Source organism: Erpetoichthys calabaricus, chromosome 15 (genome assembly GCF_900747795.2).
Source record: "Erpetoichthys calabaricus chromosome 15, fErpCal1.3, whole genome shotgun sequence".
Taxonomy (NCBI): Eukaryota; Metazoa; Chordata; class Cladistia; order Polypteriformes; family Polypteridae; genus Erpetoichthys; species Erpetoichthys calabaricus.
Window position 1 is genome coordinate 27756087 of NC_041408.2, and position 14669 is coordinate 27770755.

A 14669-nucleotide genomic window follows, 5' to 3' on the forward strand; every position below is an offset into this window, starting at 1 on the left:
GCAGCCATTTGCTAAAATCATTTAAATTATTTTTTTTCCTCATTAATGTACACACAGCACCCCATATTGACAGACAAAAAAAAGAATTTTTGAAATTGTTGCATATTTATTAAAAAAGAAAAACTGAAATATCACATGGTCCTAAGTATTCAGACCCTTTGCTATGACACTCATATATTTAACTCCGGTGCTTTCCATTTCTTCTGATCATCCTTGAGATCACCTTCATTTGAGTCCAGCTGTGTTTGATTATACTGATTGGACTTGATTAGGAAAGCCACACACCTGTCTATATAAGACCTTACAGCTCACAATGCATGTCAGAGCAAATGAGAATCATGAGGTCAAAGGAACTGCCTGAAGAGCTCAGAGACAGAATTGTGGCAAGGCACAGATCTGGCCAAGGTTACAAAAAAATTTCTGCTGCACTTAAGGTTCCCAAGAGCACAGTGGCCTCCATAATCCTTAAATGGAAGATGTTTGGGACGACCAGAACCCTTCCTAGAGCTGGCCGTCCGGCCAAGCTGAGCTACCGGGGGTGAAGAGCCTTGGTGAGAGAGGTAAAGAAGAACCCAAAGATCACTTTGGCTGAGCTCCAGAGATGCAGTCAGGAGATGGGAGAAAGTTGTAGAAAGTCAACCATCACTGCAGCCCACTACCAGTCAGGGCTTTATGGCAGAGTGGCCTGTCGGAAGCCTCTCCTCAGTGCAAGACACATGACAGCCCGCATGGAGTTTGCTAAAAGACACCTGAAGGACTCTGAGATGGTGAGACCAAGATAGAACTTTTTGGCCTTAATTCTAAGCAGTATGTGTGGAGACAACCAGGCACTGCTCATCACTTGTCCAATACAGTCCCCACAGTGAAGCATGGCGGTGGCAGCATCATGCTGTGGGGGTGTTTTTCAGCTGCAGGGACAGGACGACTGGTTGCAATCGAGGGAAAGATGAATGCGGCCAAGTACAGGGATATCCTGGACAAAAACCTTCTCCAGAGTGCTAAGGACCTCAGACTGGGTCGAAGGTTTACCTTCCAACAAGACAATGACCCTAAGCACACAGCTAAAATAACGAAGGAATGGCTTCACAACAACTTTGTGACTGTTCTTGAATGGCCCAGCCAGAGCCCTCACTTAAACCCAATTGAGCATCTCTGGAGAGACCTGAAAATGGCTGTCCACCAACGTTTACCATCCAACCTGACAGAACTGGAGAGGATCTGCAAGGAGGAATGGCAGAGGATCCCCAAATCCAGGTGTGAAAAACTTGTTGCATCTTTCCCAAGAAGACTCATGGCTGTATTAGCTCAAAAGGGTGCTTCTACTAAATACTGAGCAAAGGGTCTGAATACTTAGGACCATGTGATATTTCAGTTTTTCTTTTTTAATAAATCTGCAACAATTTCAAAAATTCTTTTTTTTTGTCTGTCAATATGGGGTGCTGTGTGTACATTAATGAGGGAAAAAATTAATTTAAATGATTTTAGCAAATGGCTGCAATATGACAAAGAGTGAAAAACTGAAGGGGGTCTGAATACTTTCTGTTCCCACTGTATCTAAAGGAACATGTCAGGTGAAAACACGGAATCACACTCTCCTTCCAAAAGGTTTCAACATAGGTTGGTCCCAGATTCATGTATGCTTTAGATATCATGAAGAGGTCAAGTGTTCTGGGATGGCAAGGTTGCCCTTCCAAGAAATGGGGTGTGTTTTTTGCTATGATTATAAAGCACATGTCTGTTCTTGGCTTGCATGTTCCCTTTTTCTTACTCCTTGATATCATATTAGAGTGTGACAATTTAAACCTTTATTCTCCATTGGTAGACACCATTAATAATACTGTAATAATAATAGATTTTATTTATATAGCGCCTTTCCTTTCAAATCGCTCAATTAAATTAAATCCACTGTCTCTAAAACTCCACCGCCTTTTCCCTTACCTTGAATTCCAGACTCAAATCCACTGAAACTAAAGTTGTCCTTGCACTTTTTAGGCCAGTCTGGTGCCTGTTTTGCAGGTCTACTTATTATTAGACAGGATTAGAGAACAATAGAATGAACGCCATTGTCGAGTTATCACTTTGGAGCAAACCGCCAAGGAAGGACGCTGCTTGCTTTTTCATTTAGTTGCCCTGCCTGAGCTCTTCCTGACGGCCCGAGATATGCGGCTGTGTGGGGCTCATCACAATTCGGATCTCCAGCGTTTCTCAAGGCCGCTTCCCCAGGCGCAGCTGCTAGAAAGACAATGAACGCCCCAACTATCCAAACACTTGTCTAAGTTGGCTTTTGAATTTCCACTCTGCAAATAAAGATAAGCTTGTTTACAAATGATTACTGGTACACTCATGATGTTCGGCCTCACTGTTTGACTTCATAATTGGCGCACTACTCACTGCTTTTTCAATCTGGCCTGAAGCTTGTTCTCTGAATGGCTTTAGTGTGTCTCAGCCAAGCTGAGCTCCACTTGAGATGGCAGGGGTGTTGGCTCGCTCTGTGACAGGCTGCTCTCCATTTGAGGTCTCCCATGATAGTGGAATGACATGGGGGGGTGGATATGGTCTGTTATCCAGCTTAGAATCCTTGGCTGTGAAACATGAGTCAAGGATCTGGTAACAGAAAAGTGTTTCCAAGGTTAGGAGCAGTCAGCTTAGAGATGCTCAGATACATACAAAACAAAAACACAGATTTACAGAAATCCCCAGAAACAGATTAACTCTTTAAGGGCTATTTTTTTTTTGTATCTTTTCTCCCAGGGCTGAATATTTTTCCAAAAACTAACTTTTTTTTAAAATGAACACAAAGCAATTGTTTAACATATCAAATCAACAAAAAATATTTATTTTTGACAAATGTTACTGTTTTGCATGTTGCATGAGACTGCATACTACAGTATATGATTTCACATACTGTACATGTTACAAAGCAAGTCCTGCAAAGTATGATATCGCTCAAAGCACTCAAATGCACTGCTTACAATACGTGTTGCACTGGCCTCTTCTTTTGCTGTGGGTTTCCACTTTGAAAAACGAGAATACGGAGCAAGCGCATACCGCGATTCAAAAAATTGCTCTGCATACCTGTTTGTCTCGTCTGACAGTAGCTGAAAAGCGGCATCAGGAGAGAGCAGCCTGAAGTAGTCCAGCAGCAGGTGATCTGTCATGTTCAACAGCAAGCCATGCCGTCTTGTGAAGTCCGGTAGCCAGTTCGGCTCCCACGGATCAATGTCTGGGTATTCCTCCCACGCGAACCTTGCTGTAGGTGCATCGGCTGTGCAAATGCGCTCAGCTGGCAGTCGATCAGCTGGGGCGGCATCGGCTGGTGTTCGATCAGCTGATGCCGGCTCCTCACTCTCTTGCTCGATCTCCTGATCACTGTCAATAAAATCCGATTCTGAAAAATCAGAGTCTGTCTCAGCGATAATATGCAAAACATCGTCTGCTGAGTATTTTCTTTTCCGCACTCGCTTCGCTCCCTTGTGAGATGTCGATGCCATCTTGCCTTTGTTTACATTTGTTTACATTTCGCAACTCACGCACACGCAAGGATTAGATGGCGAGTCAATTAGTCTAACATTCCTCCAAGCAGGGAGGGAATGCCTGTGACGTGACAGTGAGTTTTGTTGCCATTAACAGCTGATTGTTGCCCTCTATCACAGGATGTCGACTTTTGTCGACATTCGCCCTCAACCCCTCCTGTTGACAAAAGTCGACATCTGCCCTAAAAGAGTTAATGAAATCTGCCTTAGGGGGTTCTCCCAGCTGGCATGTTAAGATGCTAACTACAATACCATCCGTGCTTCAGACCAGGTCATCCACCTGGCCAGTACATGGATGGGACGCTATCAAGAAAAATAATAGGGTTGTTAATAGAAGAGGTGTTGCTGAGGACAACAAGGGGCACTTACCCTGAGGGCTGGGTGTAGAGTCCAGAGCAGTGATGGGGACACTGTGCGGTAAATATGGCACCGTCTTTCAGATGAGATGTAAAACCGAGGTCCTGACTTTCTGTGGTCATTAAAAATCCCTGGGAATCCGTTCAAAAGATTAGGGTGCATCTCCTGGCTAAATTGCCCACCATGCCTGGTCATTCTGGGCCTTGAATCATCCTCTGGCTCTAATTGATTAACCATCTCTCACCCCTTTAACACCTAATAGATAATGTGTAGTGAGTGGACTGGCACAACAATGGCTGCCATCACATCATTAAGGTGGGTGTTACACATAGGTGGTGGTTGAACTGGTCCACTACTGTCTATGTAGAGTGCTCTGAGTAGTGAGAAAAGTGGCATATAAATGTAAAAAAGTTTTATAATTACAGGGTAAACCAGTGACCCCATTCAACCATCTCTTGGTGCGGCAGTCTATAAGCAGGAAGTGCGCTGATCAAACTCCTCCACCCACTCCACAATGTCCAATCCCTCTAAATTTAATTATTTTAATAAAGTGACAAAAAGATCTCTTATTTTTACACACAATGAAGTCTACTCTTTGTAGCCATCGCCATTAAGATCCCCAATCCCCAACCATGGAACATCTTGAGATGGCCCTGAGTGCAAAGTCAGCATGTGGAAAATGCCCACTACACTTTACTAATCTCTGCAAAAGCTGAAAGATGTGCCTGAGTTTAACAACTGAGTCAGGAACAGATTCTTCTTTGGTTTATATGGACATGTTGGCAAAAGGACCACTGTGCCAATTAATTCTGAGAGTTCCCCTGCCCGGTTAACAGCATGCAGCAGTGAGAGAGACAGAAAATCCATTGTATTGAATGTAAAGTAAACCTCCATGGGGTTCTTTCTGTGCTCTTAACCAAATATCTCCCAGCAAGTCCTAAACCCATCATCCCGTCCAACCTCACAAGTTGCCTCAGCTCTCTCCTGTCTGGTGGGGTAGTGATTTTACTGCTGCTTCTTTAAAATGCTAACACTAACAATAGCACACACGTCAACTACTAAATTAATTCTTCTGTTTCTAGAGCATTTCCCATTTCCAGGCCTTCTCCACTCTCGTCTGTTGTATATTTCCTCACCTGATACCCCCATTCTCCCTTATATGCCCCTTCACACAGTTCATCCACTTTCTCTTTGGTCGTTCTCTTTTTCTCTGTCTGATGCCTCCATATCCATGATTCTTTTGCCCACATTGTTAACCTCTCTCCCCATTGTATTTCTATACCCCTTTTACCTTTCTTCCTGGATTTTTATTTGAGATTTCCACAAATTTAACTGTACTCCTGATTGTCTCTTTCCTTATCTTGTCAAGCTTTGTTACTCCACACATCCTTCTCAACCTCATCATTCATGTAGCTCTGTCTGTTCTTAAGGCCTTCTAATGCTTGTCTTGTGGTGTACCATCCTGTAGCTGCAGTGTTGTATAGTGACAAAGTAGAAGTACTTTGTTACTGTCCTTTAGTATTTTTGAGAATATTTCAACTTTACTTGAGCATACATTTTCTGTTTACTTTAGCTTTTAATTATTACATTTCAAACACAAATGATTACTTTTACTCTCATATATTTTGCTAGAAATATTTGTTACTGCAGTGTTAAATGAGAAAACAAATGGGCTATGCCAATACACATAATGCTGTGCTCATTCAATTTTTTAAAATCCTGCTTTTCAAATGTGTGAAACTAACACCAACATCCAGCCATCTATGCATGCTATCCAAGGGCCCCTCATAGCATCATGCAGAATGTGACATTGTCATGATCAGGGCCGAATTTTAGGGTCATATTGACTTTTCTGTATTAGATGCCACTTTGCATAACCGTCGCTAGGATTGCATCCCGTGTTTCTAGGGTTTGTGGTGTCTGGGATTCGCATCTGATTTTTTTGTCCTAAGTTGAACTGGAAAATGCGTGTATAAGTCAAAACAAAATAAATGAAGTGACTGAACTCACACGAAAGGCAAGAATCAAATCAGGCAAGAAGACAAAACCACGAAGATCAATTAGCAAAGAGAGAAAGCTTGGTGCAATTACTGATGCTTCATTCTGTCGTGCAAATGAACCTTAGGTTATGACCCTGGAGACCACGACCCTAAAAACACAGGACATGATTCTAAAGACAGTTATGCAAAATGGCACCTAATACAGAAAAAGCAATAGTACCCTAAAATTCGGCACTGATCATGACAGGCAAACAATGTTGGTGATGCCCAGTTGAAGTCTCAGTCATTCTCTGTGCCGATGCTGAGTTCACACGCTGTCCTTACTGCAGTTTTCCAAAAGAGGTGGGACTGGATATTTGGGGCGGGGCTAGATATTGGAGAAACACAATTCCCATCTCAGTTGCACAGCTGAGGCCAATGTTTTCAGGCCATGTCCTCAAGACAGCCAGCCGGACTGACTGCGAGAGGTACTTGTACGGTCATGTGCTCTAGTTGACATTGTCGTCTGTGTGGTTCACATACCTTTTCACATTATTCTGGGCATTTGAGCTCCATAGCAGATCATGAACTACAGTCAACCCTCTGTATGTGTCGGGGATTGGTTCTGGGACCCCTTCACGGAAGCAAAAATCCCTGGATACTCAAGTCCCTTATAAAGAATGGTGTAGTATTTGCAAATAACCTACACACATCCTCCTGAACACTTTAAATCATCTCTAGATTACTTATAATACATAAAATGATGTAAATGCTATGTAAATAGTTGTTATACTGTATTGTTTAGGGAATAATGACTTTGGTAAGCGACATGCCACTTTACAAAGATCTTAGATTTTTATTTTCTCATTGAGATGCAGCACTTTACACATCCCCCTTGGCCTTTGAGGAATTGCTTTGACCACTTATTCGCTTTTTAGGATCCTTTTTTGTAGAAACAAATGCTATGCACAATGTGACACCAAGGCCCTCATAGTTCTTTACAGTTGGAGTTTGATGGCCATGTCCCTCTTGGTGTGTGAGCATATACCCCTTAATTTTCATACATGGTGCCCCTCAGGTGATGGCACCCTAGACAGCCACCTGTGTCATCTAATGCATTAATTGGCTCTGCTCACCTTTGACATCTGACCATTTCATGACCTGAATGACTGGAAACCTTTATAGACACATTGTTGTAAAAGTTTTTTGCTAACACTTAGCATGAGCTGTCATATTGGGACCAAAACTGTGCCCTTGCCTTTTCTGAAGTCTGTATGGAATGTTCCTCGGGTAGGTGATTGGTTGCTTCAAAGTCTCACCTAATGAATTAAAGTTTAACATTGAAGTAGCTATCCCACCATTACACCATTTCTGTAGGTTATTTGATAATGTGAATTTTCCCTTGGGATTAATAAAGTATCTATCTATCTATCTATCTATCTATCTATCTATCTATCTATCTATCTATCTATCTATCTATCTATCTATCTATCTATCTATCTATCTATCTATCTATCTATCTATCTATCTATCTATCTATCTATCTATCTATCTATCTATCTATCTATTTCAAGAATCCGAACACCTCACACTGCTTATGATCTAACATTGGACAGAGCGTAGGCAAATGTCCGTCCAGCTTAGCTACACCTCACCACTAGGTTCAGTACAGACTCATTGTTGTTGTGGGAAGGTCTGATGGAGTTGTGCCTGTCCAATCAGACTGCTAGGCCAGTCCATGAATAATTTTTTAATGACAAAAATACTCTTTTGTTTAAAATACACAAAGAACAGAATGGCTTCATAACCTGCTTTATTCACACACATGGTGTATAAACGTTACCTTCTGCAGGAGGTGTGCAGGCCTCCGAAGTTGCAAATGTAGACTGCTAATAATTATAAAGCAGAGCCCATCATTTCTGAGAAATTACATTATAGATATTAGCAAATGCATAAAATTGCCCCCTGCTACTTAATTACATGACTCTTTATCTGATTTTGGGCTGGAAAATCCTCTCATTGACTACAAAATTCAACTAACGAGTGGTAAGAGCGGGATTTACATAACTTAGACACGGACGATTCTAACCAGGTTATATGGAGCAAATTCCAATGGAGCTTTATATGGGGTGAGTATTTACTTTGGTCTCCATCCATCCTTTACAGTGTGTACGCATTGTTTCACACCGGACACTATCTTTCTGTTGGTGTGGCTTGGTGATGTGGTATTCTGGTACTGAGTGTATCATTAACATAATCTGTAGCATTTGATTAACATAGTAACTGATTGATGCTCTTGTATTAAGCCATCAACAGTCATTGTGGTGTTCAAAGCCTGCAGTGCTTTTATTTGTTGGTTGTGTTTTTGTGATATTTGGTTAACTCTGTAGGGAGGTAACTGAGCGAGACGTCTGCTCTGTTGACGAGAGGGCACCCCTCATTATAAATCATCTCTTCAAACTAATGCTTGATTGATTGGTGCATCTCTGATGTTCATTTAATTTAAATTATGTTGACATCAATGCTTTGTTATAATAGTTTAATAGAATTCATTTTATTTTTTTGTTGACTAGCGGACACCAGTAAAAATGCAAAGGCCTGGCTTAAGATTTGGGTTAGGCAGTGGGTCTGGTTTTCTAGCCCTCTCCTTCATCACTTTCACCATTTATGTTAATAGGCATTTGTGACACCCACGGTTGGCATTACCTCTTCTTGAACCTGGATATTGATAATCATGTACCAAGATGGAGTAGATCGAAGGAGGACTCACAGCAACAAGATGGTGCAAAACATTGACCAGTACTATTTTTTTTTTTATTTTTCATGTTCAAAAGTGCAGTGCAGTCGTAATCTTATATATAAATGTCTACGCGTGGAAGTGTGTGTGTGTCTGTCCAGCTCGGAAGTGGTGGAGTCAGGGTAAGGGCTCCACCTCCGAGGAAACAGAAACTCGCTTAGCCGCTAATACACAAGCGAGGCGAACACATCAACAAAGTGGCATCCCGTTTACTTTTCCTCCTGTCGCTAATACAGAAGTGAGATGAGCACGTCGGCAAAACGAAACCTCCGAAGAAAGACAAAATTGCTTAGCCGCTAATACACAAGTGAGGCAAACCTGTCGGCAAAATGAATCCTCCAACGAGAGAGACACCCAGAGTAGTTCCTTTCAATTACCTGGCATCTCTACATTTCAATTTTTTTTCTGACGATTTCAATAGTTTCCAGGACCCCTGGGCTTTTTACAGCATGGGCTTACACAGCTAGTAAATAAAAAAATAATCCGTGACAAAAGCAGTGTCTCTGTGGAAGTTAATATCCCAGTAATGAAATAAAGAATTAAAACACAGTTAAAAACAAGGTTAAAACACAGAATATGTCCATTAGAACAGTCACAAGCCTCTGTACATCCTTCAATAGCCATCTGCAGGGTCTCTTCACCTAGCAGAGACATCTGAGGGTACCCAGGGAGCCCTGCTCCCTTCTCCCACTGCCATCGCTTATGTCAATGGGACCTCTCACTCAGCAGGGCTTCTTCCCCAACCACTGTGCCTCCTCTCCGCTGCACTGACTCGGCCATGATCAATGGCACTCTTTTTTCACCATCGACTTATCCTCTCTCCTTACTGTTGTGGCACGTGGCTGGGGCCATGGGTACAGAGCTGGGAAGCTCAACCCAGTACGGGCCCGTGGTCACTGTCAGGGGGCGCGCCAGTGCCTGGAGAGCCCTGGACCTCAGCACTTCCGCCACACCCGGAAGTGCTGGGGGGAAGAAGACTGGGGACACCCGGAGGGCTTCCAGGAGCACAGCCGGCACTTCCGCCACACAGGGGAGTGTCCGTGGAGGAGTGTCGGGAAGCACCTGGAGCCCATCCCGGTGTGTATAAAAGGGGCCGCCTCCCTGCACACGATGACTGGAGTCGGGCGAGGAGTGGACGAAGTCTGAGTGGAGAAGGGTGGAGGCGGCCTGAACAAAGCAGGCACTGAGAAGAGAGACCTGGACTTTGGGGGATTGGTGCTGGAGGCACTGGGTTTGTGCGTACTGGACCTTGTAAATAGTGTAAATAAACGTGTGTTGGGTGAAAATATGATGTCCATCTGTCTGTGTCCGGGTTGCTTCTCACACTGTTCTCTTTCTACTGTCCTGCTCAGACTTTTTATATACTCAGAGCGTCAATGAGAGAACCAGCCTGGCTGATCATGCCTTCATGTGCAAACGTGACCAGCCAGTTTCCTTATTAACCACTCTGGGGACGCACAGCTTCACAGCTACATGCACCTACACCCATGAAGCCCTAGCTGCATTGTTTTTCTTGACTAAAATCTGCACCATCATGGATCCCTAACGTGTTTTAAGTCAGCATTACGCTGTCACCACTTAATAAAATGGTTCCCATTTGCCTCACCCTAAAAACTGTTGGTCTTATGGCGAAAGTTCCAGCAGCAGGATGATGACATGCACTGCCCAACGTTGTGTATTGAATAAATAAGTGAATGTGTCATTCAGGGAGTCGGTACTTCCATTTCTAAAAATGATAATCACCCAGCATTCCTGAAAGGTGTTATTGTGAATTTTGAATGACTTTTCTGCAGTGGAACTAACAGTGGTACAAGTGCAGTTTTATATTTCACTAGCCACAATACCTGTCAAAGACAGGTAACAGAATCATTAAAAAATATTTGCCATCTCTTGCCCAACATGTACTTTGCCTTTGATTTCGAGTGTGTGCGAACATCTCTTCATTGTTGCTCCTTCTCTCAAGCGCATTCACATAAAGCCCGCTACTCAGACTCTGTTGTTATTTTCAAGCTGCCTTTCTTTCCTTCTGTCTTAGAAGGCAACTCTCTTAGTGTGGCTCATATGCTTTTACTCCTCCTCACGAGTCTCACACACGCACAAAGCTAAACTGACCAATGACAACAAAGCCAAACTGACCAATCAGCTTGCTCTGAGGGACTGGACACACTGAGCTTAGATAGATAGATAGATAGATAGATAGATAGATAGATAGATAGATAGATAGATAGATAGATAGATAGATAGATAGATAGATACTTTATTAATCCCCAAGGGAAAATTCACATACTCCAGCAGCAGCATACTGATAAAAAAACAATATTAAATTAAAGAGTAATAAAAATGCCGTGCAAGTTAAAAAATGCAAGGTGGAGAGTGCAAGGCAGGTATACCAGTCAATAACATTGTATAATGTCGCTGAAGCTGCTCCTCTGTCTGGAGATGATACTGTTCAGTGGATGCAGTGGATTCTCCATTATTGACAGGAGCCTGCTCAGCGCCCGTCGTTCTGCCACAGATGTCAAACTGTCCAGCTCCGTGCCTACAATAGAGCCTGCCTTCCTCACCAGTTTGTCCAGGTGTGAGGCGTCCCTCTTCTTTATGCTGCCTCCCCAGCACACCACCGCGTAGAAGAGGGCGCTTGCCACAACCATCTGATAGAACATCTTCAGCATCTTATTGCAGATGTTGAAGGATGCCAGCCTTCTAAGGAAATATAGTCAGCTCTGTCCTTTCTTGCACAGAGAATCAGTATTGGCAGTCCAGTCTAATTTATCATCCAGCTGCACTCCCAGGTATTTATAGGCCTGTACCCTCTGCACACAGTCACCTCTGATGATCACGGGGTCCATGAGGGGCCTGAGCCTCCTAAATCCACCACCAGCTCCTTGGTTTTGCTGGTGTTCAGTTGTAGGTGGTTTGAGTCGCACCATTTAACAAAGTCCTTGATTAGGTCCCTATACTCCTCCTCCTGCCCACTCCTGATGCAGCCCACGATAGCAGTGTCATCAGCAAACTTTTGCACGTGGCAGGAATCCGAGTTGTATTGGAAGTCTGATGTATATAGGCTGAACAGGGCCGGAGAAAGTACAGTCCCCTGTGACGCTCCTGTGTTGCTGACCACAATGTCAGACCTACAGTTCCTGAGACGCACATACGAAGGTCTGTCTGTAAGATAGTCCATGATCCATGCCACCAGGTATGAATCTACTCCCATCTCTGTCAGCTTGTCCCTGAGGAGCAGCGGTTGGATGATGTTGAAGGCGCTAGAGAAGTCCAGAAACATAATTCTTACTGCACCACTGCCTCTGTCCAAGTGGGAGAGGGATCGGTGTACCATATACAGTAGATGATGGCATCCTCCGCTCCCACCTTCTCCTGGTATGCAAACTGCAGAGGGTCGAGGGTGAGGTGGACCTGTGGCCTCAGGTGGTGAAGCAGCAGCCACTCCATGGTCTTCATCAAATGTGGCGACAGGGTTAGGGTTATAATAATGATAAGTTTTATTTATGTAGTGCCTTTCATACACTCAAGGACACTTTACAATTTGATACACACATTAACAAGACAGTAGAAGTTACAAGAAAACGAATAATACTCATTGAAAAGATGTGTTTTTAACAGGAGTTTGAAATGAATAAGAGATTGAAGACTGAGAGGAAGAGCATTCCAAATTTTAGGGGCCATCACACCGAAAGCTGTGCCACCCATAGTTACTAACCTGTATTTAGGTATAGTGAGTAAGTTAGTGTCTGATGATCTTAATGCACGAGCAGGAGTGTAAGGAAGCAGCAGTTCAGACAGATAATGAGGGGCTAAACCATGAAGGGCTTTAAAGGTGAGAAGAATAATTTTATATCTGAATCTTGAAGAAATTTATAATATAATTTAGAAGCCTTGTTGTTCCTCTGCATACTGCATGCGGTCATCACTGTAGGTAAAGAGTGCAGCACGAGTAAAAATTGTGAGGTACAGAATGGATTTACAGTATCTGGTGCTATAAAAAATACAAATAGACTCCACTACCCTAACAAAACCCATCAACTACTCCACAACTAATAGCATCCATCTATATTCTCTCATTCCCTGCGGTGGGTTGGCACCCTGCCCAGGATTGTTTCCTGCCTTGTGCCCTGTGTTGGCTGGGATTGGCTCCAGCAGACCCCCGTGACCCTGTGTTCGGATTCAGCGGGTTGGAAAATGGATGGATGGATATATTCTCTCATTCCTCAATCAAAGATGCTTGGGCTTTCTGATTTTCTCAGTAGGTTAGGGATTTGGTTGCCGGGGGGTCAGTGGGTGCTTTTAGCAGAATGATTATCGAGTCGTGTCCATTTCAAATCTTTCACAGGAGGTGATGAAGCACTCTGTGCATTGGTTACCCTGCATGCTGTCCTCCTGATGAGGCAATCAGCCAATCTAGCAGCGATCGTTAGCCTTAAACAATGACAAGGAAATAGAATTGAAGTGTTCTGGTCTGCAACGACGGCCTCAGGCATGCAACACATGGATTAGTGGGGGATTGATTTATTTACTAAGTTCTATTGATCAACATTTTCCCTTGGGAATAATCTCAGCAAGTAACGACAAAGACAAAATTCAATTTAGAATCATGCATTATGGAGAACTGGGTCAGAGATGGGATGTAGGACAAGCATTGTTCTTCATGCCTTGAGGTTACAATTGGCCATGTCATCACAGATTAAAGTGAAGATAGTAATTCTGGCAAAAGTGGAAGAATTGGAGGGTGATATTTAGAAAGGAGAATAGCTGGGAGGATTAAATGTTGGGTAGGCAGAGAATGATGACCAGTAAATCAGTGTGACCATGTAGCTAGCACCTATTGGGGTTCAGTGGGGAACTTAGCTGAGGCTGTAAGGCTCTCCATCTCACTGCAGACTGTGTATTTTAAACTATGCAATGTCAGACTTTCCTCAGAATAGATGAGGTTTACTGCTGAGGGCTTTAAATGATTCTCACTTAGATTGTTTTTTTGCAGAACTAGGTGGCTTTGCCCCCTGCTCACTTTGCTCGCCAACCCCCAAGGAGACATAGTCGCTCCTCCTGATACAATGGGAAACAAGTAACAGTTGTTTTTGGTACCTCCTCTTTGCTTGATTAGTTTCTGGCTTGTGTAATCTGCACCTTGTGCGGTGCTTTGAACGTTTAAAAGCCTGTACAGCACCTAAATATTCAATCTCTTTTCGCTGTTCCATTATTTCACCGAGTAATATTTTCCATTTGCTTGCGCTAATGCAATCTTTACTCTCATTTTTTGAGTCTTTTGAATTTTTCTACTTCCATTATCTCTAACCTGCTCTGCATGTGTATCACGGGACTTGCTTCCAAAGGTTGTAAGTATGACGTGACTTGTCCGTCTCGCAGGAAGTGAAAGTGTATTTCTGTCTCTCTGTCTCTCTTCAAAAGATCATGTCTCGTCGCTGGAAAAAAGTCTCCTGGATTCTATCAGGACCACGGAGATGGAGCTGGGAAACTCAACCCTGTGGGGATTCAGTGGGGCTGCCCTCTTGCGCTCAGGGAAAGATAATGCCCCTCTCCCGGTCCGTCCTTCTTCCAGGCATCCTGGTGGGGCAGGATCCCTGGTTGTCTGCCACAACGTTCTATTCCACTTTCTTGTATGGTGTGTCTTTGTGGATAATTTTACCTAACTCTGTACTCAATGAGAGTTACTCAGCTGATCTTCTGTGGACTGTGTCGGCAGACCCGGCCGGGATGCCCTGGAGGACCGGAAGAGGGTTTGCACCTTCCCCAGACCACGTGGGGGCGACCGCCCTGGTACCTATGGGAACCACGGGTACAGAGCTTTGAAGCTGTGCTGGGGGGAAGAGAAGTGGGGACACCCGGAGTGCTTCCGGGTGCGCAGCTGGCACTTCTGCCACACAGGGGAGGGCTGGTAGAAGATTGCTGGGAAGCACCTGGAGCAAATCCGGGTGATTATAAAAGGGGCCGCCTCCCTCCATTTGATGGCTGGAGTCGGGTGGAAGA

At 43.7% G+C, this 14669-nt stretch overlaps 1 protein-coding gene across 1 annotated transcript in view; it reads left to right on the forward strand.

Annotated features, from left to right (window-relative positions):
- pcsk2 (proprotein convertase subtilisin/kexin type 2) overlaps window positions 1-14669 on the forward strand; it is a 176405-nt gene that overhangs the window by 53752 nt on the left and 107984 nt on the right. The gene's annotated exons all lie outside the window — the stretch shown is intronic.